At 45.3% G+C, this 24180-nt stretch overlaps 18 non-coding genes across 18 annotated transcripts; all 18 read right to left on the reverse strand.

The window, feature by feature from the left end:
* Nucleotides 1-933: 933 nt before the first annotated feature.
* On the reverse strand, nt 934-1124 carry LOC141217767 (U2 spliceosomal RNA). The gene has a single exon (XR_012286544.1). It is a non-coding gene; the product is annotated as a U2 spliceosomal RNA (small nuclear RNA).
* A 1124-nt stretch (nt 1125-2248) lies between these two features.
* LOC141218129 (U2 spliceosomal RNA) lies at nt 2249-2439 on the reverse strand. The gene has a single exon (XR_012286890.1). It is a non-coding gene; the product is annotated as a U2 spliceosomal RNA (small nuclear RNA).
* Nucleotides 2440-3565: 1126 nt separating this feature from the next.
* On the reverse strand, nt 3566-3756 carry LOC141217769 (U2 spliceosomal RNA). The gene has a single exon (XR_012286545.1). It is a non-coding gene; the product is annotated as a U2 spliceosomal RNA (small nuclear RNA).
* Nucleotides 3757-4880: 1124 nt separating this feature from the next.
* Nucleotides 4881-5071, reverse strand: LOC141218130 (U2 spliceosomal RNA). Its single transcript, XR_012286891.1, has one exon. It is a non-coding gene; the product is annotated as a U2 spliceosomal RNA (small nuclear RNA).
* A 1126-nt stretch (nt 5072-6197) lies between these two features.
* On the reverse strand, nt 6198-6388 carry LOC141217770 (U2 spliceosomal RNA). The gene has a single exon (XR_012286546.1). It is a non-coding gene; the product is annotated as a U2 spliceosomal RNA (small nuclear RNA).
* A 1123-nt stretch (nt 6389-7511) lies between these two features.
* On the reverse strand, nt 7512-7702 carry LOC141218234 (U2 spliceosomal RNA). The gene has a single exon (XR_012286988.1). It is a non-coding gene; the product is annotated as a U2 spliceosomal RNA (small nuclear RNA).
* Nucleotides 7703-8824: 1122 nt separating this feature from the next.
* LOC141217771 (U2 spliceosomal RNA) lies at nt 8825-9015 on the reverse strand. Its single transcript, XR_012286547.1, has one exon. It is a non-coding gene; the product is annotated as a U2 spliceosomal RNA (small nuclear RNA).
* Nucleotides 9016-10141: 1126 nt separating this feature from the next.
* On the reverse strand, nt 10142-10332 carry LOC141218235 (U2 spliceosomal RNA). The gene has a single exon (XR_012286989.1). It is a non-coding gene; the product is annotated as a U2 spliceosomal RNA (small nuclear RNA).
* Nucleotides 10333-11454: 1122 nt separating this feature from the next.
* On the reverse strand, nt 11455-11645 carry LOC141217772 (U2 spliceosomal RNA). Its single transcript, XR_012286548.1, has one exon. It is a non-coding gene; the product is annotated as a U2 spliceosomal RNA (small nuclear RNA).
* A 1118-nt stretch (nt 11646-12763) lies between these two features.
* Nucleotides 12764-12954, reverse strand: LOC141218158 (U2 spliceosomal RNA). The gene has a single exon (XR_012286917.1). It is a non-coding gene; the product is annotated as a U2 spliceosomal RNA (small nuclear RNA).
* Nucleotides 12955-14075: 1121 nt separating this feature from the next.
* LOC141218146 (U2 spliceosomal RNA) lies at nt 14076-14266 on the reverse strand. Its single transcript, XR_012286906.1, has one exon. It is a non-coding gene; the product is annotated as a U2 spliceosomal RNA (small nuclear RNA).
* Nucleotides 14267-15386: 1120 nt separating this feature from the next.
* Nucleotides 15387-15577, reverse strand: LOC141217773 (U2 spliceosomal RNA). Its single transcript, XR_012286549.1, has one exon. It is a non-coding gene; the product is annotated as a U2 spliceosomal RNA (small nuclear RNA).
* A 1120-nt stretch (nt 15578-16697) lies between these two features.
* On the reverse strand, nt 16698-16888 carry LOC141217774 (U2 spliceosomal RNA). The gene has a single exon (XR_012286550.1). It is a non-coding gene; the product is annotated as a U2 spliceosomal RNA (small nuclear RNA).
* Nucleotides 16889-18010: 1122 nt separating this feature from the next.
* Nucleotides 18011-18201, reverse strand: LOC141217775 (U2 spliceosomal RNA). The gene has a single exon (XR_012286551.1). It is a non-coding gene; the product is annotated as a U2 spliceosomal RNA (small nuclear RNA).
* A 1124-nt stretch (nt 18202-19325) lies between these two features.
* On the reverse strand, nt 19326-19516 carry LOC141217777 (U2 spliceosomal RNA). The gene has a single exon (XR_012286553.1). It is a non-coding gene; the product is annotated as a U2 spliceosomal RNA (small nuclear RNA).
* Nucleotides 19517-20634: 1118 nt separating this feature from the next.
* LOC141217778 (U2 spliceosomal RNA) lies at nt 20635-20825 on the reverse strand. The gene has a single exon (XR_012286554.1). It is a non-coding gene; the product is annotated as a U2 spliceosomal RNA (small nuclear RNA).
* A 1122-nt stretch (nt 20826-21947) lies between these two features.
* On the reverse strand, nt 21948-22138 carry LOC141217779 (U2 spliceosomal RNA). The gene has a single exon (XR_012286555.1). It is a non-coding gene; the product is annotated as a U2 spliceosomal RNA (small nuclear RNA).
* Nucleotides 22139-23258: 1120 nt separating this feature from the next.
* LOC141217780 (U2 spliceosomal RNA) lies at nt 23259-23449 on the reverse strand. The gene has a single exon (XR_012286556.1). It is a non-coding gene; the product is annotated as a U2 spliceosomal RNA (small nuclear RNA).
* Between the last annotated feature and the right edge of the window lie 731 nt (nt 23450-24180).

Raw genomic sequence — 24180 nt, forward strand, 5'->3', positions numbered from 1 at the left:
CAGTACCCTCAACCCCCGGCTGTTCCCACCCGCCTCAACACCGTTGGAAGGGAGGAGAACCAATTAAGGCGGGGGGGGGGTGGTGGAACGAGCAGCTGTCTACCCTTAGCAGGAGGGTTGCTGATTAATTACCTCTCCTGCTGCTGCTGCTGCTGGCTGTCCAGCAGCAGACTGAAGGTGGCTGCTGCTGTGCGCAGGTATATAAAGGCTCAGAGCCTATTATGACACGCGCAGCCAGCGTTCCATTGCCACATTCCGTCTACTGCAGGCGGGATACCTGGATGGCTGAATGTCACTGAGAAGCTCACAGAGACCGCCATAAGCAACAGTTTAAAAGAATGCCACAGACTAATCAACCAAACTTTTTGGGTTGGTTTCTCTTTTATAGTCTGCAGGCATTAAATGAAAGAAGTCAGTGTTCCAGCAGAGGGAGACAACGTTTCAGAAAAGGCATTGTAGCAAACCAAAAAAGAAATTTTAAGCGCAGCAGAGTAACCAGCTCACATACCTGTTAGCTCAGGTGAGTTTAAAAGGCTGCTGTTGATAACAAGGGCATTTGCTAAATAGATGGTGTGTGTGCAACAATATACTGAAAGGTCAATTATATTGTGCAGCTTATCTCACCACCTGTAGTTATTTAGGTGAAAGCTCCAAAATGCTTGCCTAATATGTCTGTTTATCCAAAAGGAAGTATAGAGGGAGAGCTAGATAGATAGCATTGCATTACATTACATTACATGGCAATGCAATGCACAGTTGCTGAAGTTGAACCAAAATGAGCTTGTCATCTGGCTTCTGCAACTTTTAACATGAAAAATCCAATGAGGAGAAGAAAAGCAAAGCCAAAGAGTCCATCCCAAAATCCGACAAACAAGCAAAATGAACAAAAAGCATTGAATTCAATTCTTTCTGATTTTAGAAACTGCATTAAAGAAGGGGTGCACCGGTCCTGGAGATACTGCAATACCAGGTCAATGCGTGGAGTGGACAGAGCAAGCTCTTTTTCCATCTCCCTGTTCTAAAAATCCATTTAATATATGGTCCCCAGATAGGGGACGTATCAGATATTAAACTGATAAGAACAGATACTACACTTGATCTTAGCCAAAAGGCCGAGAAGCGATAACCAGAATTGGTTTCCGACTACGGTGCCACCCAAGGATTCTGAAAAGTCCATTTGTGGAGATGGCCACCTGGACTCCCGTTAAGAAGACATGCTGTCAACCTCTAGATCTCTCACATGCCTGCACTTTTCGGCTTGCTGCTGCTGCAATCCACGCGTTTTAGATCTGCATAACTCCACCTCTTTTAGCACAGTACCCTCAACCCCCGGCTGTTCCCACCCGCCTCAACACCGTTGGAAGGGAGGAGAACCAATTAAGGCGGGGGGGGGGAGGGTGGAACGAGCAGCTGTCTACCCTTAGCAGGAGGGTTGCTGATTAATTACCTCTCCTGCTGCTGCTGCTGCTGACTGTCCAGCAGCAGACTGAAGGTGGCTGCTGCTGTGCGCAGGTATATAAAGGCTCAGAGCCTATTATGACACGCGCAGCCAGCGTTCCATTGCCACATTCCGTCTACTGCAGGCGGGATACCTGGATGGCTGAATGTCACTGAGAAGCTCACAGAGACCGCCATAAGCAACAGTTTAAAAGAATGCCACAGACTAATCAACCAAACTTTTTGGGTTGGTTTCTCTTTTATAGTCTGCAGGCATTAAATGAAAGAAGTCAGTGTTCCAGCAGAGGGAGACAACGTTTCAGAAAAGGCATTGTAGCAAACCAAAAAAGAAATTTTAAGCGCAGCAGAGTAACCAGCTCACATACCTGTTAGCTCAGGTGAGTTTAAAAGGCTGCTGTTGATAACAAGGGCATTTGCTAAATAGATGGTGTGTGTGCAACAATATACTGAAAGGTCAATTATATTGTGCAACTTATCTCACCACCTGTAGTTATTTAGGTGAAAGCTCCAAAATGCTTGCCTAATATGTCTGTTTATCCAAAAGGAAGTATAGAGGGAGAGCTAGATAGATAGCATTGCATTACATTACATTACATGGCAATGCAATGCACAGTTGCTGAAGTTGAACCAAAATGAGCTTGTCATCTGGCTTCTGCAACTTTTAACATGAAAAATCCAATGAGAAGAAGAAAAGCAAAGCCAAAGAGTCCATCCCAAAATCCGACAAACAAGCAAAATGAACAAAAAGCATTGAATTCAATTCTTTCTGATTTTAGAAACTGCATTAAAGAAGGGGTGCACCGGTCCTGGAGATACTGCAATACCAGGTCAATGCGTGGAGTGGACAGAGCAAGCTCTTTTTCCATCTCCCTGTTCTAAAAATCCATTTAATATATGGTCCCCAGATAGGGGACGTATCAGATATTAAACTGATAAGAACAGATACTACACTTGATCTTAGCCAAAAGGCCGAGAAGCGAAAACCAGAATTGGTTTCCGACTACGGTGCCACCCAAGGATTCTGAAAAGTCCATTTGTGGAGATGGCCACCTGGACTCCCGTTAAGAAGACATGCTGTCAACCTCTAGATCCCTCACATGCCTGCACTTTTCGGCTTGCTGCTGCTGCAATCCACGCGTTTTAGATCTGCATAACTCCACCTCTTTTAGCACAGTACCCTCAACCCCCGGCTGTTCCCACCCGCCTCAACACCGTTGGAAGGGAGGAGAACCAATTAAGGCGGGGGAGGGGGGAGGGTGGAACGAGCAGCTGTCTACCCTTAGCAGGAGGGTTGCTGATTAATTACCTCTCCTGCTGCTGCTGCTGCTGGCTGTCCAGCAGCAGACTGAAGGTGGCTGCTGCTGTGCGCAGGTATATAAAGGCTCAGAGCCTATTATGACACGCGCAGCCAGCGTTCCATTGCCACATTCCGTCTACTGCAGGCGGGATACCTGGATGGCTGAATGTCACTGAGAAGCTCACAGAGACCGCCATAAGCAACAGTTTAAAAGAATGCCACAGACTAATCAACCAAACTTTTTGGGTTGGTTTCTCTTTTATAGTCTGCAGGCATTAAATGAAAGAAGTCAGTGTTCCAGCAGAGGGAGACAACGTTTCAGAAAAGGCATTGTAGCAAACCAAAAAAGAAATTTTAAGCGCAGCAGAGTAACCAGCTCACATACCTGTTAGCTCAGGTGAGTTTAAAAGGCTGCTGTTGATAACAAGGGCATTTGCTAAATAGATGGTGTGTGTGCAACAATATACTGAAAGGTCAATTATATTGTGCAGCTTATCTCACCACCTGTAGTTATTTAGGTGAAAGCTCCAAAATGCTTGCCTAATATGTCTGTTTATCCAAAAGGAAGTATAGAGGGAGAGCTAGATAGATAGCATTGCATTACATTACATTACATGGCAATGCAATGCACAGTTGCTGAAGTTGAACCAAAATGAGCTTGTCATCTGGCTTCTGCAACTTTTAACATGAAAAATCCAATGAGGAGAAGAAAAGCAAAGCCAAAGAGTCCATCCCAAAATCCGACAAACAAGCAAAATGAACAAAAAGCATTGAATTCAATTCTTTCTGATTTTAGAAACTGCATTAAAGAAGGGGTGCACCGGTCCTGGAGATACTGCAATACCAGGTCAATGCGTGGAGTGGACAGAGCAAGCTCTTTTTCCATCTCCCTGTTCTAAAAATCCATTTAATATATGGTCCCCAGATAGGGGACGTATCAGATATTAAACTGATAAGAACAGATACTACACTTGATCTTAGCCAAAAGGCCGAGAAGCGATAACCAGAATTGGTTTCCGACTACGGTGCCACCCAAGGATTCTGAAAAGTCCATTTGTGGAGATGGCCACCTGGACTCCCGTTAAGAAGACATGCTGTCAACCTCTAGATCCCTCACATGCCTGCACTTTTCGGCTTGCTGCTGCTGCAATCCACGCGTTTTAGATCTGCATAACTCCACCTCTTTTAGCACAGTACCCTCAACCCCCGGCTGTTCCCACCCGCCTCAACACCGTTGGAAGGGAGGAGAACCAATTAAGGCGGGGGGGGGGAGGGTGGAACGAGCAGCTGTCTACCCTTAGCAGGAGGGTTGCTGATTAATTACCTCTCCTGCTGCTGCTGCTGCTGACTGTCCAGCAGCAGACTGAAGGTGGCTGCTGCTGTGCGCAGGTATATAAAGGCTCAGAGCCTATTATGACACGCGCAGCCAGCGTTCCATTGCCACATTCCGTCTACTGCAGGCGGGATACCTGGATGGCTGAATGTCACTGAGAAGCTCACAGAGACCGCCATAAGCAACAGTTTAAAAGAATGCCACAGACTAATCAACCAAACTTTTTGGGTTGGTTTCTCTTTTATAGTCTGCAGGCATTAAATGAAAGAAGTCAGTGTTCCAGCAGAGGGAGACAACGTTTCAGAAAAGGCATTGTAGCAAACCAAAAAAGAAATTTTAAGCGCAGCAGAGTAACCAGCTCACATACCTGTTAGCTCAGGTGAGTTTAAAAGGCTGCTGTTGATAACAAGGGCATTTGCTAAATAGATGGTGTGTGTGCAACAATATACTGAAAGGTCAATTATATTGTGCAACTTATCTCACCACCTGTAGTTATTTAGGTGAAAGCTCCAAAATGCTTGCCTAATATGTCTGTTTATCCAAAAGGAAGTATAGAGGGAGAGCTAGATAGATAGCATTGCATTACATTACATTACATGGCAATGCAATGCACAGTTGCTGAAGTTGAACCAAAATGAGCTTGTCATCTGGCTTCTGCAACTTTTAACATGAAAAATCCAATGAGAAGAAGAAAAGCAAAGCCAAAGAGTCCATCCCAAAATCCGACAAACAAGCAAAATGAACAAAAAGCATTGAATTCAATTCTTTCTGATTTTAGAAACTGCATTAAAGAAGGGGTGCACCGGTCCTGGAGATACTGCAATACCAGGTCAATGCGTGGAGTGGACAGAGCAAGCTCTTTTTCCATCTCCCTGTTCTAAAAATCCATTTAATATATGGTCCCCAGATAGGGGACGTATCAGATATTAAACTGATAAGAACAGATACTACACTTGATCTTAGCCAAAAGGCCGAGAAGCGAAAACCAGAATTGGTTTCCGACTACGGTGCCACCCAAGGATTCTGAAAAGTCCATTTGTGGAGATGGCCACCTGGACTCCCGTTAAGAAGACATGCTGTCAACCTCTAGATCCCTCACATGCCTGCACTTTTCGGCTTGCTGCTGCTGCAATCCACGCGTTTTAGATCTGCATAACTCCACCTCTTTTAGCACAGTACCCTCAACCCCCGGCTGTTCCCACCCGCCTCAACACCGTTGGAAGGGAGGAGAACCAATTAAGGCGGGGGAGGGGGGAGGGTGGAACGAGCAGCTGTCTACCCTTAGCAGGAGGGTTGCTGATTAATTACCTCTCCTGCTGCTGCTGCTGCTGGCTGTCCAGCAGCAGACTGAAGGTGGCTGCTGCTGTGCGCAGGTATATAAAGGCTCAGAGCCTATTATGACACGCGCAGCCAGCGTTCCATTGCCACATTCCGTCTACTGCAGGCGGGATACCTGGATGGCTGAATGTCACTGAGAAGCTCACAGAGACCGCCATAAGCAACAGTTTAAAAGAATGCCACAGACTAATCAACCAAACTTTTTGGGTTGGTTTCTCTTTTATAGTCTGCAGGCATTAAATGAAAGAAGTCAGTGTTCCAGCAGAGGGAGACAACGTTTCAGAAAAGGCATTGTAGCAAACCAAAAAAGAAATTTTAAGCGCAGCAGAGTAACCAGCTCACATACCTGTTAGCTCAGGTGAGTTTAAAAGGCTGCTGTTGATAACAAGGGCATTTGCTAAATAGATGGTGTGTGTGCAACAATATACTGAAAGGTCAATTATATTGTGCAGCTTATCTCACCACCTGTAGTTATTTAGGTGAAAGCTCCAAAATGCTTGCCTAATATGTCTGTTTATCCAAAAGGAAGTATAGAGGGAGAGCTAGATAGATAGCATTGCATTACCTTACATTACATGGCAATGCAATGCACAGTTGCTGAAGTTGAACCAAAATGAGCTTGTCATCTGGCTTCTGCAACTTTTAACATGAAAAATCCAATGAGGAGAAGAAAAGCAAAGCCAAAGAGTCCATCCCAAAATCCGACAAACAAGCAAAATGAACAAAAAGCATTGAATTCAATTCTTTCTGATTTTAGAAACTGCATTAAAGAAGGGGTGCACCGGTCCTGGAGATACTGCAATACCAGGTCAATGCGTGGAGTGGACAGAGCAAGCTCTTTTTCCATCTCCCTGTTCTAAAAATCCATTTAATATATGGTCCCCAGATAGGGGACGTATCAGATATTAAACTGATAAGAACAGATACTACACTTGATCTTAGCCAAAAGGCCGAGAAGCGATAACCAGAATTGGTTTCCGACTACGGTGCCACCCAAGGATTCTGAAAAGTCCATTTGTGGAGATGGCCACCTGGACTCCCGTTAAGAAGACATGCTGTCAACCTCTAGATCCCTCACATGCCTGCACTTTTCGGCTTGCTGCTGCTGCAATCCACGCGTTTTAGATCTGCATAACTCCACCTCTTTTAGCACAGTACCCTCAACCCCCGGCTGTTCCCACCCGCCTCAACACCGTTGGAAGGGAGGAGAACCAATTAAGGCGGGGGGGGGGGGGTGGAACGAGCAGCTGTCTACCCTTAGCAGGAGGGTTGCTGATTAATTACCTCTCCTGCTGCTGCTGCTGCTGGCTGTCCAGCAGCAGACTGAAGGTGGCTGCTGCTGTGCGCAGGTATATAAAGGCTCAGAGCCTATTATGACACGCGCAGACAGCGTTCCATTGCCACATTCCGTCTACTGCAGGCGGGATACCTGGATGGCTGAATGTCACTGAGAAGCTCACAGAGACCGCCATAAGCAACAGTTTAAAAGAATGCCACAGACTAATCAACCAAACTTTTTGGGTTGGTTTCTCTTTTATAGTCTGCAGGCATTAAATGAAAGAAGTCAGTGTTCCAGCAGAGGGAGACAACGTTTCAGAAAAGGCATTGTAGCAAACCAAAAAAGAAATTTTAAGCGCAGCAGAGTAACCAGCTCACATACCTGTTAGCTCAGGTGAGTTTAAAAGGCTGCTGTTGATAACAAGGGCATTTGCTAAATAGATGGTGTGTGTGCAACAATATACTGAAAGGTCAATTATATTGTGCAGCTTATCTCACCACCTGTAGTTATTTAGGTGAAAGCTCCAAAATGCTTGCCTAATATGTCTGTTTATCCAAAAGGAAGTATAGAGGGAGAGCTAGATAGATAGCATTGCATTACATTACATTACATGGCAATGCAATGCACAGTTGCTGAAGTTGAACCAAAATGAGCTTGTCATCTGGCTTCTGCAACTTTTAACATGAAAAATCCAATGAGGAGAAGAAAAGCAAAGCCAAAGAGTCCATCCCAAAATCCGACAAACAAGCAAAATGAACAAAAAGCATTGAATTCAATTCTTTCTGATTTTAGAAACTGCATTAAAGAAGGGGTGCACCGGTCCTGGAGATACTGCAATACCAGGTCAATGCGTGGAGTGGACAGAGCAAGCTCTTTTTCCATCTCCCTGTTCTAAAAATCCATTTAATATATGGTCCCCAGATAGGGGACGTATCAGATATTAAACTGATAAGAACAGATACTACACTTGATCTTAGCCAAAAGACCGAGAAGCGATAACCAGAATTGGTTTCCGACTGCGGTGCCACCCAAGGATTCTGAAAAGTCCATTTGTGGAGATGGCCACCTGGACTCCCGTTAAGAAGACATGCTGTCAACCTCTAGATCCCTCACATGCCTGCACTTTTCGGCTTGCTGCTGCTGCAATCCACGCGTTTTAGATCTGCATAACTCCACCTCTTTTAGCACAGTACCCTCAACCCCCGGCTGTTCCCACCCGCCTCAACACCGTTGGAAGGGAGGAGAACCAATTAAGGCGGGGGGGAGGGGTGGAACGAGCAGCTGTCTACCCTTAGCAGGAGGGTTGCTGATTAATTACCTCTCCTGCTGCTGCTGCTGCTGGCTGTCCAGCAGCAGACTGAAGGTGGCTGCTGCTGTGCGCAGGTATATAAAGGCTCAGAGCCTATTATGACACGCGCAGCCAGCGTTCCATTGCCACATTCCGTCTACTGCAGGCGGGATACCTGGATGGCTGAATGTCACTGAGAAGCTCACAGAGACCGCCATAAGCAACAGTTTAAAAGAATGCCACAGACTAATCAACCAAACTTTTTGGGTTGGTTTCTCTTTTATAGTCTGCAGGCATTAAATGAAAGAAGTCAGTGTTCCAGCAGAGGGAGACAACGTTTCAGAAAAGGCATTGTAGCAAACCAAAAAAGAAATTTTAAGCGCAGCAGAGTAACCAGCTCACATACCTGTTAGCTCAGGTGAGTTTAAAAGGCTGCTGTTGATAACAAGGGCATTTGCTAAATAGATGGTGTGTGTGCAACAATATACTGAAAGGTCAATTATATTGTGCAGCTTATCTCACCACCTGTAGTTATTTAGGTGAAAGCTCCAAAATGCTTGCCTAATATGTCTGTTTATCCAAAAGGAAGTATAGAGGGAGAGCTAGATAGATAGCATTGCATTACATTACATTACATGGCAATGCAATGCACAGTTGCTGAAGTTGAACCAAAATGAGCTTGTCATCTGGCTTCTGCAACTTTTAACATGAAAAATCCAATGAGGAGAAGAAAAGCAAAGCCAAAGAGTCCATCCCAAAATCCGACAAACAAGCAAAATGAACAAAAAGCATTGAATTCAATTCTTTCTGATTTTAGAAACTGCATTAAAGAAGGGGTGCACCGGTCCTGGAGATACTGCAATACCAGGTCAATGCGTGGAGTGGACAGAGCAAGCTCTTTTTCCATCTCCCTGTTCTAAAAATCCATTTAATATATGGTCCCCAGATAGGGGACGTATCAGATATTAAACTGATAAGAACAGATACTACACTTGATCTTAGCCAAAAGGCCGAGAAGCGATAACCAGAATTGGTTTCCGACTACGGTGCCACCCAAGGATTCTGAAAAGTCCATTTGTGGAGATGGCCACCTGGACTCCCGTTAAGAAGACATGCTGTCAACCTCTAGATCCCTCACATGCCTGCACTTTTCGGCTTGCTGCTGCTGCAATCCACGCGTTTTAGATCTGCATAACTCCACCTCTTTTAGCACAGTACCCTCAACCCCCGGCTGTTCCCACCCGCCTCAACACCGTTGGAAGGGAGGAGAACCAATTAAGGCGGGGGGGGGGGGGGGGTGGAACGAGCAGCTGTCTACCCTTAGCAGGAGGGTTGCTGATTAATTACCTCTCCTGCTGCTGCTGCTGCTGGCTGTCCAGCAGCAGACTGAAGGTGGCTGCTGCTGTGCGCAGGTATATAAAGGCTCAGAGCCTATTATGACACGCGCAGACAGCGTTCCATTGCCACATTCCGTCTACTGCAGGCGGGATACCTGGATGGCTGAATGTCACTGAGAAGCTCACAGAGACCGCCATAAGCAACAGTTTAAAAGAATGCCACAGACTAATCAACCAAACTTTTTGGGTTGGTTTCTCTTTTATAGTCTGCAGGCATTAAATGAAAGAAGTCAGTGTTCCAGCAGAGGGAGACAACGTTTCAGAAAAGGCATTGTAGCAAACCAAAAAAGAAATTTTAAGCGCAGCAGAGTAACCAGCTCACATACCTGTTAGCTCAGGTGAGTTTAAAAGGCTGCTGTTGATAACAAGGGCATTTGCTAAATAGATGGTGTGTGTGCAACAATATACTGAAAGGTCAATTATATTGTGCAGCTTATCTCACCACCTGTAGTTATTTAGGTGAAAGCTCCAAAATGCTTGCCTAATATGTCTGTTTATCCAAAAGGAAGTATAGAGGGAGAGCTAGATAGATAGCATTGCATTACATTACATTACATGGCAATGCAATGCACAGTTGCTGAAGTTGAACCAAAATGAGCTTGTCATCTGGCTTCTGCAACTTTTAACATGAAAAATCCAATGAGGAGAAGAAAAGCAAAGCCAAAGAGTCCATCCCAAAATCCGACAAACAAGCAAAATGAACAAAAAGCATTGAATTCAATTCTTTCTGATTTTAGAAACTGCATTAAAGAAGGGGTGCACCGGTCCTGGAGATACTGCAATACCAGGTCAATGCGTGGAGTGGACAGAGCAAGCTCTTTTTCCATCTCCCTGTTCTAAAAATCCATTTAATATATGGTCCCCAGATAGGGGACGTATCAGATATTAAACTGATAAGAACAGATACTACACTTGATCTTAGCCAAAAGACCGAGAAGCGATAACCAGAATTGGTTTCCGACTGCGGTGCCACCCAAGGATTCTGAAAAGTCCATTTGTGGAGATGGCCACCTGGACTCCCGTTAAGAAGACATGCTGTCAACCTCTAGATCCCTCACATGCCTGCACTTTTCGGCTTGCTGCTGCTGCAATCCACGCGTTTTAGATCTGCATAACTCCACCTCTTTTAGCACAGTACCCTCAACCCCCGGCTGTTCCCACCCGCCTCAACACCGTTGGAAGGGAGGAGAACCAATTAAGGCGGGGGGGAGGGGTGGAACGAGCAGCTGTCTACCCTTAGCAGGAGGGTTGCTGATTAATTACCTCTCCTGCTGCTGCTGCTGCTGGCTGTCCAGCAGCAGACTGAAGGTGGCTGCTGCTGTGCGCAGGTATATAAAGGCTCAGAGCCTATTATGACACGCGCAGCCAGCGTTCCATTGCCACATTCCGTCTACTGCAGGCGGGATACCTGGATGGCTGAATGTCACTGAGAAGCTCACAGAGACCGCCATAAGCAACAGTTTAAAAGAATGCCACAGACTAATCAACCAAACTTTTTGGGTTGGTTTCTCTTTTATAGTCTGCAGGCATTAAATGAAAGAAGTCAGTGTTCCAGCAGAGGGAGACAACGTTTCAGAAAAGGCATTGTAGCAAACCAAAAAAGAAATTTTAAGCGCAGCAGAGTAACCAGCTCACATACCTGTTAGCTCAGGTGAGTTTAAAAGGCTGCTGTTGATAACAAGGGCATTTGCTAAATAGATGGTGTGTGTGCAACAATATACTGAAAGGTCAATTATATTGTGCAGCTTATCTCACCACCTGTAGTTATTTAGGTGAAAGCTCCAAAATGCTTGCCTAATATGTCTGTTTATCCAAAAGGAAGTATAGAGGGAGAGCTAGATAGATAGCATTGCATTACATTACATTACATGGCAATGCAATGCACAGTTGCTGAAGTTGAACCAAAATGAGCTTGTCATCTGGCTTCTGCAACTTTTAACATGAAAAATCCAATGAGGAGAAGAAAAGCAAAGCCAAAGAGTCCATCCCAAAATCCGACAAACAAGCAAAATGAACAAAAAGCATTGAATTCAATTCTTTCTGATTTTAGAAACTGCATTAAAGAAGGGGTGCACCGGTCCTGGAGATACTGCAATACCAGGTCAATGCGTGGAGTGGACAGAGCAAGCTCTTTTTCCATCTCCCTGTTCTAAAAATCCATTTAATATATGGTCCCCAGATAGGGGACGTATCAGATATTAAACTGATAAGAACAGATACTACACTTGATCTTAGCCAAAAGGCCGAGAAGCGATAACCAGAATTGGTTTCCGACTACGGTGCCACCCAAGGATTCTGAAAAGTCCATTTGTGGAGATGGCCACCTGGACTCCCGTTAAGAAGACATGCTGTCAACCTCTAGATCCCTCACATGCCTGCACTTTTCGGCTTGCTGCTGCTGCAATCCACGCGTTTTAGATCTGCATAACTCCACCTCTTTTAGCACAGTACCCTCAACCCCCGGCTGTTCCCACCCGCCTCAACACCGTTGGAAGGGAGTAGAACCAATTAAGGCGGGGGGGGGGGTGGAACGAGCAGCTGTCTACCCTTAGCAGGAGGGTTGCTGATTAATTACCTCTCCTGCTGCTGCTGCTGGCTGTCCAGCAGCAGACTGAAGGTGGCTGCTGCTGTGCGCAGGTATATAAAGGCTCAGAGCCTATTATGACACGCGCAGCCAGCGTTCCATTGCCACATTCCGTCTACTGCAGGCGGGATACCTGGATGGCTGAATGTCACTGAGAAGCTCACAGAGACCGCCATAAGCAACAGTTTAAAAGAATGCCACAGACTAATCAACCAAACTTTTTGGGTTGGTTTCTCTTTTATAGTCTGCAGGCATTAAATGAAAGAAGTCAGTGTTCCAGCAGAGGGAGACAACGTTTCAGAAAAGGCATTGTAGCAAACCAAAAAAGAAATTTTAAGCGCAGCAGAGTAACCAGCTCACATACCTGTTAGCTCAGGTGAGTTTAAAAGGCTGCTGTTGATAACAAGGGCATTTGCTAAATAGATGGTGTGTGTGCAACAATATACTGAAAGGTCAATTATATTGTGCAGCTTATCTCACCACCTGTAGTTATTTAGGTGAAAGCTCCAAAATGCTTGCCTAATATGTCTGTTTATCCAAAAGGAAGTATAGAGGGAGAGCTAGATAGATAGCATTGCATTACATTACATTACATGGCAATGCAATGCACAGTTGCTGAAGTTGAACCAAAATGAGCTTGTCATCTGGCTTCTGCAACTTTTAACATGAAAAATCCAATGAGGAGAAGAAAAGCAAAGCCAAAGAGTCCATCCCAAAATCCGACAAACAAGCAAAATGAACAAAAAGCATTGAATTCAATTCTTTCTGATTTTAGAAACTGCATTAAAGAAGGGGTGCACCGGTCCTGGAGATACTGCAATACCAGATCAATGCGTGGAGTGGACAGAGCAAGCTCTTTTTCCATCTCCCTGTTCTAAAAATCCATTTAATATATGGTCCCCAGATAGGGGACGTATCAGATATTAAACTGATAAGAACAGATACTACACTTGATCTTAGCCAAAAGGCCGAGAAGCGATAACCAGAATTGGTTTCCGACTACGGTGCCACCCAAGGATTCTGAAAAGTCTATTTGTGGAGATGGCCACCTGGACTCCCGTTAAGAAGACATGCTGTCAACCTCTAGATCCCTCACATGCCTGCACTTTTCGGCTTGCTGCTGCTGCAATCCACGCGTTTTAGATCTGCATAACTCCACCTCTTTTAGCACAGTACCCTCAACCCCCGGCTGTTCCCACCCGCCTCAACACCGTTGGAAGGGAGGAGAACCAATTAAGGCGGGGGGGGGGGTGGAACGAGCAGCTGTCTACCCTTAGCAGGAGGGTTGCTGATTAATTACCTCTCCTGCTGCTGCTGCTGCTGGCTGTCCAGCAGCAGACTGAAGGTGGCTGCTGCTGTGCGCAGGTATATAAAGGCTCAGAGCCTATTATGACACGCGCAGCCAGCGTTCCATTGCCACATTCCGTCTACTGCAGGCGGGATACCTGGATGGCTGAATGTCACTGAGAAGCTCACAGAGACCGCCATAAGCAACAGTTTAAAAGAATGCCACAGACTAATCAACCAAACTTTTTGGGTTGGTTTCTCTTTTATAGTCTGCAGGCATTAAATGAAAGAAGTCAGTGTTCCAGCAGAGGGAGACAACGTTTCAGAAAAGGCATTGTAGCAAACCAAAAAAGAAATTTTAAGCGCAGCAGAGTAACCAGCTCACATACCTGTTAGCTCAGGTGAGTTTAAAAGGCTGCTGTTGATAACAAGGGCATTTGCTAAATAGATGGTGTGTGTGCAACAATATACTGAAAGGTCAATTATATTGTGCAGCTTATCTCACCACCTGTAGTTATTTAGGTGAAAGCTCCAAAATGCTTGCCTAATATGTCTGTTTATCCAAAAGGAAGTATAGAGGGAGAGCTAGATAGATAGCATTGCATTACATTACATTACATGGCAATGCAATGCACAGTTGCTGAAGTTGAACCAAAATGAGCTTGTCATCTGGCTTCTGCAACTTTTAACATGAAAAATCCAATGAGGAGAAGAAAAGCAAAGCCAAAGAGTCCATCCCAAAATCCGACAAACAAGCAAAATGAACAAAAAGCATTGAATTCAATTCTTTCTGATTTTAGAAACTGCATTAAAGAAGGGGTGCACCGGTCCTGGAGATACTGCAATGCCAGGTCAATGCGTGGAGTGGACAGAGCAAGCTCTTTTTCCATCTCCCTGTTCTAAAAATCCATTTAATATATGGTCCCCAGATAGGGGACGTATCAGATATTAAACTGATAAGAACAGATACTACACTTGATCTTAGCCAAAAGGCCGAGAAGCGATAACCAGAATTGGTTTCCGACTACGGTGCCACCCAAGGATTCTGAAAAGTCCATTTGTGGAGATGGCCACCTGGACTCCCGTTAAGAAGACATGCTGTCAACCTCTAGATCCCTCACATGCCTGCACTTTTCGGCTTGCTGCTGCTGCAATCCACGCGTTTTAGATCTGCATAACTCCACCTCTTTTAGCACAGTACCCTCAACCCCCGGCTGTTCCCACCCGCCTCAACACCGTTGGAAGGGAGGAGAACCAATTAAGGCGGGGGGGGGGTGGAACGAGCAGCTGTCTACCCTTAGCAGGAGGGTTGCTGATTAATTACCTCTCCTGCTGCTGCTGCTGCTGGCTGTCCAGCAGCAGACTGAAGGTGGCTGCTGCTGTGCGCAGGTATATAAAGGCTCAGAGCCTATTATGACACGCGCAGCCAGCGTTCCATTGCCCCATTCCGTCTACTGCAGGCGGGATACCTGGATGGCTGAATGTCACTGAGAAGCTCACAGAGACCGCCATAAGCAACAGTTTAAAAGAATGCCACAGACTAATCAACCAAACTTTTTGGGTTGGTTTCTCTTTTATAGTCTGCAGGCATTAAATGAAAGAAGTCAGTGTTCCAGCAGAGGGAGACAACGTTTCAGAAAAGGCATTGTAGCAAACCAAAAAAGAAATTTTAAGCGCAGCAGAGTAACCAGCTCACATACCTGTTAGCTCAGGTGAGTTTAAAAGGCTGCTGTTGATAACAAGGGCATTTGCTAAATAGATGGTGTGTGTGCAACAATATACTGAAAGGTCAATTATATTGTGCAGCTTATCTCACCACCTGTAGTTATTTAGGTGAAAGCTCCAAAATGCTTGCCTAATATGTCTGTTTATCCAAAAGGAAGTATAGAGGGAGAGCTAGATAGATAGCATTGCATTACATTACATTACATGGCAATGCAATGCACAGTTGCTGAAGTTGAACCAAAATGAGCTTGTCATCTGGCTTCTGCAACTTTTAACATGAAAAATCCAATGAGGAGAAGAAAAGCAAAGCCAAAGAGTCCATCCCAAAATCCGACAAACAAGCAAAATGAACAAAAAGCATTGAATTCAATTCTTTCTGATTTTAGAAACTGCATTAAAGAAGGGGTGCACCGGTCCTGGAGATACTGCAATACCAGGTCAATGCGTGGAGTGGACAGAGCAAGCTCTTTTTCCATCTCCCTGTTCTAAAAATCCATTTAATATATGGTCCCCAGATAGGGGACGTATCAGATATTAAACTGATAAGAACAGATACTACACTTGATCTTAGCCAAAAGGCCGAGAAGCGATAACCAGAATTGGTTTCCGACTACGGTGCCACCCAAGGATTCTGAAAAGTCCATTTGTGGAGATGGCCACCTGGACTCCCGTTAAGAAGACATGCTGTCAACCTCTAGATCCCTCACATGCCTGCACTTTTCGACTTGCTGCTGCTGCAATCCACGCGTTTTAGATCTGCATAACTCCACCTCTTTTAGCACAGTACCCTCAACCCCCGGCTGTTCCCACCCGCCTCAACACCGTTGGAAGGGAGGAGAACCAATTAAGGCGGGGGGGGGGTGGAACGAGCAGCTGTCTACCCTTAGCAGGAGGGTTGCTGATTAATTACCTCTCCTGCTGCTGCTGCTGCTGGCTGTCCAGCAGCAGACTGAAGGTGGCTGCTGCTGTGCGCAGGTATATAAAGGCTCAGAGCCTATTATGACACGCGCAGCCAGCGTTCCATTGCCACATTCCGTCTACTGCAGGCGGGATACCTGGATGGCTGAATGTCACTGAGAAGCTCACAGAGACCGCCATAAGCAACAGTTTAAAAGAATGCCACAGACTAATCAACCAAACTTTTTGGGTTGGTTTCTCTTTTATAGTCTGCAGGCATTAAATGAAAGAAGTCAGTGTTCCAGCAGAGGGAGACAACGTTTCAGAAAAGGCATTGTAGCAAACCAAAAAAGAAATTTTAAGCGCAGCAGAGTAACCAGCTCACATACCTGTTAGCTCAGGTGAGTTTAAAAGGCTGCTGTTGATAACAAGGGCATTTGCTAAATAGATGGTGTGTGTGCAACAATATACTGAAAGGTCAATTATATTGTGCAGCTTATCTCACCACCTGTAGTTATTTAGGTGAAAGCTCCAAAATGCTTGCCTAATATGTCTGTTTATCCAAAAGGAAGTATAGAGGGAGAGCTAGATAGATAGCATTGCATTACATTACATTACATGGCAATGCAATGCACAGTTGCTGAAGTTGAACCAAAATGAGCTTGTCATCTGGCTTCTGCAACTTTTAACATGAAAAATCCAATGAGGAGAAGAAAAGCAAAGCCAAAGAGTCCATCCCAAAATCCGACAAACAAGCAAAATGAACAAAAAGCATTGAATTCAATTCTTTCTGATTTTAGAAACTGCATTAAAGAAGGGGTGCACCGGTCCTGGAGATACTGCAATACCAGGTCAATGCGTGGAGTGGACAGAGCAAGCTCTTTTTCCATCTCCCTGTTCTAAAAATCCATTTAATATATGGTCCCCAGATAGGGGACGTATCAGATATTAAACTGATAAGAACAGATACTACACTTGATCTTAGCCAAAAGGCCGAGAAGCGATAACCAGAATTGGTTTCCGACTACGGTGCCACCCAAGGATTCTGAAAAGTCCATTTGTGGAGATGGCCACCTGGACTCCCGTTAAGAAGACATGCTGTCAACCTCTAGATCCCTCACATGCCTGCACTTTTCGGCTTGCTGCTGCTGCAATCCACGCGTTTTAGATCTGCATAACTCCACCTCTTTTAGCACAGTACCCTCAACCCCCGGCTGTTCCCACCCGCCTCAACACCGTTGGAAGGGAGGAGAACCAATTAAGGCGGGGGGGGGGGGTGGAACGAGCAGCTGTCTACCCTTAGCAGGAGGGTTGCTGATTAATTACCTCTCCTGCTGCTGCTGCTGCTGGCTGTCCAGCAGCAGACTGAAGGTGGCTGCTGCTGTGCGCAGGTATATAAAGGCTCAGAGCCTATTATGACACGCGCAGCCAGCGTTCCATTGCCACATTCCGTCTACTGCAGGCGGGATACCTGGATGGCTGAATGTCACTGAGAAGCTCACAGAGACCGCCATAAGCAACAGTTTAAAAGAATGCCACAGACTAATCAACCAAACTTTTTGGGTTGGTTTCTCTTTTATAGTCTGCAGGCATTAAATGAAAGAAGTCAGTGTTCCAGCAGAGGGAGACAACGTTTCAGAAAAGGCATTGTAGCAAACCAAAAAAGAAATTTTAAGCGCAGCAGAGTAACCAGCTCACATACCTGTTAGCTCAGGTGAGTTTAAAAGGCTGCTGTTGATAACAAGGGCATTTGCTAAATAGATGGTGTGTGTGCAACAATATACTGAAAGGTCAATTATATTGTGCAGCTTATCTCACCACCTGTAGTTATTTAGGTGAAAGCTCCAAAATGCTTGCCTAATATGTCTGTTTATCCAAAAGGAAGTATAGAGGGAGAGCTAGATAGATAGCATTGCATTACATTACATTACATGGCAATGCAATGCACAGTTCCTGAAGTTGAACCAAAATGAGCTTGTCATCTGGCTTCTGCAACTTTTAACATGAAAAATCCAATGAGGAGAAGAAAAGAAAAGCCAAAGAGTCCATCCCAAAATCCGACAAACAAGCAAAATGAACAAAAAGCATTGAATTCAATTCTTTCTGATTTTAGAAACTGCATTAAAGAAGGGGTGCACCGGTCCTGGAGATACTGCAATACCAGGTCAATGCGTGGAGTGGACAGAGCAAGCTCTTTTTCCATCTCCCTGTTCTAAAAATCCATTTAATATATGGTCCCCAGATAGGGGACGTATCAGATATTAAACTGATAAGAACAGATACTACACTTGATCTTAGCCAAAAGGCCGAGAAGCGATAACCAGAATTGGTTTCCGACTACGGTGCCACCCAAGGATTCTGAAAAGTCCATTTGTGGAGATGGCCACCTGGACTCCCGTTAAGAAGACATGCTGTCAACCTCTAGATCCCTCACATGCCTGCACTTTTCGGCTTGCTGCTGCTGCAATCCACGCGTTTTAGATCTGCATAACTCCACCTCTTTTAGCACAGTACCCTCAACCCCCGGCTGTTCCCACCCGCCTCAACACCGTTGGAAGGGAGGAGAACCAATTAAGGCGGGGGGGGGGGTGGAACGAGCAGCTGTCTACCCTTAGCAGGAGGGTTGCTGATTAATTACCTCTCCTGCTGCTGCTGCTGCTGCTGGCTGTCCAGCAGCAGACTGAAGGTGGCTGCTGCTGTGCGCAGGTATATAAAGGCTCAGAGCCTATTATGACACGCGCAGCCAGCGTTCCATTGCCACATTCCGTCTACTGCAGGCGGGATACCTGGATGGCTGAATGTCACTGAGAAGCTCACAGAGACCGCCATAAGCAACAGTTTAAAAGAATGCCACAGACTAATCAACCAAACTTTTTGGGTTGGTTTCTCTTTTATAGTCTGCAGGCATTAAATGAAAGAAGTCAGTGTTCCAGCAGAGGGAGACAACGTTTCAGAAAAGGCATTGTAGCAAACCAAAAAAGAAATTTTAAGCGCAGCAGAGTAACCAGCTCACATACCTGTTAGCTCAGGTGAGTTTAAAAGGCTGCTGTTGATAACAAGGGCATTTGCTAAATAGATGGTGTGTGTGCAACAATATACTGAAAGGTCAATTATATTGTGCAGCTTATCTCACCACCTGTAGTTATTTAGGTGAAAGCTCCAAAATGCTTGCCTAATATGTCTGTTTATCCAAAAGGAAGTATAGAGGGAGAGCTAGATAGATAGCATTGCATTACATTACATTACATGGCAATGCAATGCACAGTTGCTGAAGTTGAACCAAAATGAGCTTGTCATCTGGCTTCTGCAACTTTTAACATGAAAAATCCAATGAGGAGAAGAAAAGCAAAGCCAAAGAGTCCATCCCAAAATCCGACAAACAAGCAAAATGAACAAAAAGCATTGAATTCAATTCTTTCTGATTTTAGAAACTGCATTAAAGAAGGGGTGCACCGGTCCTGGAGATACTGCAATACCAGGTCAATGCGTGGAGTGGACAGAGCAAGCTCTTTTTCCATCTCCCTGTTCTAAAAATCCATTTAATATATGGTCCCCAGATAGGGGACGTATCAGATATTAAACTGATAAGAACAGATACTACACTTGATCTTAGCCAAAAGGCCGAGAAGCGATAACCAGAATTGGTTTCCGACTACGGTGCCACCCAAGGATTCTGAAAAGTCCATTTGTGGAGATGGCCACCTGGACTCCCGTTAAGAAGACATGCTGTCAACCTCTAGATCCCTCACATGCCTGCACTTTTCGGCTTGCTGCTGCTGCAATCCACGCGTTTTAGATCTGCATAACTCCACCTCTTTTAGCACAGTACCCTCAACCCCCGGCTGTTCCCACCCGCCTCAACACCGTTGGAAGGGAGGAGAACCAATTAAGGCGGGGGGGGGGGTGGAACGAGCAGCTGTCTACCCTTAGCAGGAGGGTTGCTGATTAATTACCTCTCCTGCTGCTGCTGCTGGCTGTCCAGCAGCAGACTGAAGGTGGCTGCTGCTGTGCGCAGGTATATAAAGGCTCAGAGCCTATTATGACACGCGCAGCCAGCGTTCCATTGCCACATTCCGTCTACTGCAGGCGGGATACCTGGATGGCTGAATGTCACTGAGAAGCTCACAGAGACCGCCATAAGCAACAGTTTAAAAGAATGCCACAGACTAATCAACCAAACTTTTTGGGTTGGTTTCTCTTTTATAGTCTGCAGGCATTAAATGAAAGAAGTCAGTGTTCCAGCAGAGGGAGACAACGTTTCAGAAAAGGCATTGTAGCAAACCAAAAAAGAAATTTTAAGCGCAGCAGAGTAACCAGCTCACATACCTGTTAGCTCAGGTGAGTTTAAAAGGCTGCTGTTGATAACAAGGGCATTTGCTAAATAGATGGTGTGTGTGCAACAATATACTGAAAGGTCAATTATATTGTGCAGCTTATCTCACCACCTGTAGTTATTTAGGTGAAAGCTCCAAAATGCTTGCCTAATATGTCTGTTTATCCAAAAGGAAGTATAGAGGGAGAGCTAGATAGATAGCATTGCATTACATTACATTACATGGCAATGCAATGCACAGTTGCTGAAGTTGAACCAAAATGAGCTTGTCATCTGGCTTCTGCAACTTTTAACATGAAAAATCCAATGAGGAGAAGAAAAGCAAAGCCAAAGAGTCCATCCCAAAATCCGACAAACAAGCAAAATGAACAAAAAGCATTGAATTCAATTCTTTCTGATTTTAGAAACTGCATTAAAGAAGGGGTGCACCGGTCCTGGAGATACTGCAATACCAGGTCAATGCGTGGAGTGGACAGAGCAAGCTCTTTTTCCATCTCCCTGTTCTAAAAATCCATTTAATATATGGTCCCCAGATAGGGGACGTATCAGATATTAAACTGATAAGAACAGATACTACACTTGATCTTAGCCAAAAGGCCGAGAAGCGATAACCAGAATTGGTTTCCGACTACGGTGCCACCCAAGGATTCTGAAAAGTCCATTTGTGGAGATGGCCACCTGGACTCCCGTTAAGAAGACATGCTGTCAACCTCTAGATCCCTCACATGCCTGCACTTTTCGGCTTGCTGCTGCTGCAATCCACGCGTTTTAGATCTGCATAACTCCACCTCTTTTAGCACAGTACCCTCAACCCCCGGCTGTTCCCACCCGCCTCAACACCGTTGGAAGGGAGGAGAACCAATTAAGGCGGGGGGGGGGGGTGGAACGAGCAGCTGTCTACCCTTAGCAGGAGGGTTGCTGATTAATTACCTCTCCTGCTGCTGCTGCTGCTGGCTGTCCAGCAGCAGACTGAAGGTGGCTGCTGCTGTGCGCAGGTATATAAAGGCTCAGAGCCTATTATGACACGCGCAGCCAGCGTTCCATTGCCACATTCCGTCTACTGCAGGCGGGATACCTGGATGGCTGAATGTCACTGAGAAGCTCACAGAGACCGCCATAAGCAACAGTTTAAAAGAATGCCACAGACTAATCAACCAAACTTTTTGGGTTGGTTTCTCTTTTATAGTCTGCAGGCTTTAAATGAAAGAAGTCAGTGTTCCAGCAGAGGGAGACAACGTTTCAGAAAAGGCATTGTAGCAAACCAAAAAAGAAATTTTAAGCGCAGCAGAGTAACCAGCTCACATACCTGTTAGCTCAGGTGAGTTTAAAAGGCTGCTGTTGATAACAAGGGCATTTGCTAAATAGATGGTGTGTGTGCAACAATATACTGAAAGGTCAATTATATTGTGCAGCTTATCTCACCACCTGTAGTTATTTAGGTGAAAGCTCCAAAATGCTTGCCTAATATGTCTGTTTATCCAAAAGGAAGTATAGAGGGAGAGCTAGATAGATAGCATTGCATTACATTACATTACATGGCAATGCAATGCACAGTTGCTGAAGTTGAACCAAAATGAGCTTGTCATCTGGCTTCTGCAACTTTTAACATGAAAAATCCAATGAGGAGAAGAAAAGCAAAGCCAAAGAGTCCATCCCAAAATCCGACAAACAAGCAAAATGAACAAAAAGCATTGAATTCAATTCTTTCTGATTTTAGAAACTGCATTAAAGAAGGGGTGCACCGGTCCTGGAGATACTGCAATACCAGGTCAATGCGTGGAGTGGACAGAGCAAGCTCTTTTTCCATCTCCCTGTTCTAAAAATCCATTTAATATATGGTCCCCAGATAGGGGACGTATCAGATATTAAACTGATAAGAACAGATACTACACTTGATCTTAGCCAAAAGGCCGAGAAGCGATAACCAGAATTGGTTTCCGACTACGGTGCCACCCAAGGATTCTGAAAAGTCCATTTGTGGAGATGGCCACCTGGACTCCCGTTAAGAAGACATGCTGTCAACCTCTAGATCCCTCACATGCCTGCACTTTTCGGCTTGCTGCTGCTGCAATCCACGCGTTTTAGATCTGCATAACTCCACCTCTTTTAGCACAGTACCCTCAACCCCCGGCTGTTCCCACCCGCCTCAACACCGTTGGAAGGGAGGAGAACCAATTAAGGCGGGGGGGGGGTGGAACGAGCAGCTGTCTACCCTTAGCAGGAGGGTTGCTGATTAATTACCTCTCCTGCTGCTGCTGCTGCTGGCTGTCCAGCAGCAGACTGAAGGTGGCTGCTGCTGTGCGCAGGTATATAAAGGCTCAGAGCCTATTATGACACGCGCAGCCAGCGTTCCATTGCCACATTCCGTCTACTGCAGGCGGGATACCTGGATGGCTGAATGTCACTGAGAAGCTCACAGAGACCGCCATAAGCAACAGTTTAAAAGAATGCCACAGACTAATCAACCAAACTTTTTGGGTTGGTTTCTCTTTTATAGTCTGCAGGCATTAAATGAAAGAAGTCAGTGTTCCAGCAGAGGGAGACAACGTTTCAGAAAAGGCATTGTAGCAAACCAAAAAAGAAATTTTAAGCGCAGCAGAGTAACCAGCTCACATACCTGTTAGCTCAGGTGAGTTTAAAAGGCTGCTGTTGATAACAAGGGCATTTGCTAAATAGATGGTGTGTGTGCAACAATATACTGAAAGGTCAATTATATTGTGCAGCTTATCTCACCACCTGTAGTTATTTAGGTGAAAGCTCCAAAATGCTTGCCTAATATGTCTGTTTATCCAAAAGGAAGTATAGAGGGAGAGCTAGATAGATAGCATTGCATTACATTACATTACATGGCAATGCAATGCACAGTTGCTGAAGTTGAACCAAAATGAGCTTGTCATCTGGCTTCTGCAACTTTTAACATGAAAAATCCAATGAGGAGAAGAAAAGCAAAGCCAAAGAGTCCATCCCAAAATCCGACAAACAAGCAAAATGAACAAAAAGCATTGAATTCAATTCTTTCTGATTTTAGAAACTGCATTAAAGAAGGGGTGCACCGGTCCTGGAGATACTGCAATACCAGGTCAATGCGTGGAGTGGACAGAGCAAGCTCTTTTTCCATCTCCCTGTTCTAAAAATCCATTTAATATATGGTCCCCAGATAGGGGACGTATCAGATATTAAACTGATAAGAACAGATACTACACTTGATCTTAGCCAAAAGGCCGAGAAGCGATAACCAGAATTGGTTTCCGACTACGGTGCCACCCAAGGATTCTGAAAAGTCCATTTGTGGAGATGGCCACCTGGACTCCCGTTAAGAAGACATGCTGTCAACCTCTAGATCCCTCACATGCCTGCACTTTTCGGCTTGCTGCTGCTGCAATCCACGCGTTTTAGATCTGCATAACTCCACCTCTTTTAGCACAGTACCCTCAACCCCCGGCTGTTCCCACCCGCCTCAACACCGTTGGAAGGGAGGAGAACCAATTAAGGCGGGGGGGGGGTGGAACGAGCAGCTGTCTACCCTTAGCAGGAGGGTTGCTGATTAATTACCTCTCCTGCTGCTGCTGCTGCTGGCTGTCCAGCAGCAGACTGAAGGTGGCTGCTGCTGTGCGCAGGTATATAAAGGCTCAGAGCCTATTATGACACGCGCAGCCAGCGTTCCATTGCCACATTCCGTCTACTGCAGGCGGGATACCTGGATGGCTGAATGTCACTGAGAAGCTCACAGAGACCGCCATAAGCAACAGTTTAAAAGAATGCCACAGACTAATCAACCAAACTTTTTGGGTTGGTTTCTCTTTTATAGTCTGCAGGCATTAAATGAAAGAAGTCAGTGTTCCAGCAGAGGGAGACAACGTTTCAGAAAAGGCATTGTAGCAAACCAAAAAAGAAATTTTAAGCGCAGCAGAGTAACCAGCTCACATACCTGTTAGCTCAGGTGAGTTTAAAAGGCTGCTGTTGA

The sequence above is a fragment of the Phyllobates terribilis genome, unplaced genomic scaffold (assembly GCF_046119375.1).
Source record: "Phyllobates terribilis strain yellow unplaced genomic scaffold, ASM4611937v1 Scaffold_249__1_contigs__length_2872098, whole genome shotgun sequence".
Taxonomy (NCBI): Eukaryota; Metazoa; Chordata; class Amphibia; order Anura; family Dendrobatidae; genus Phyllobates; species Phyllobates terribilis.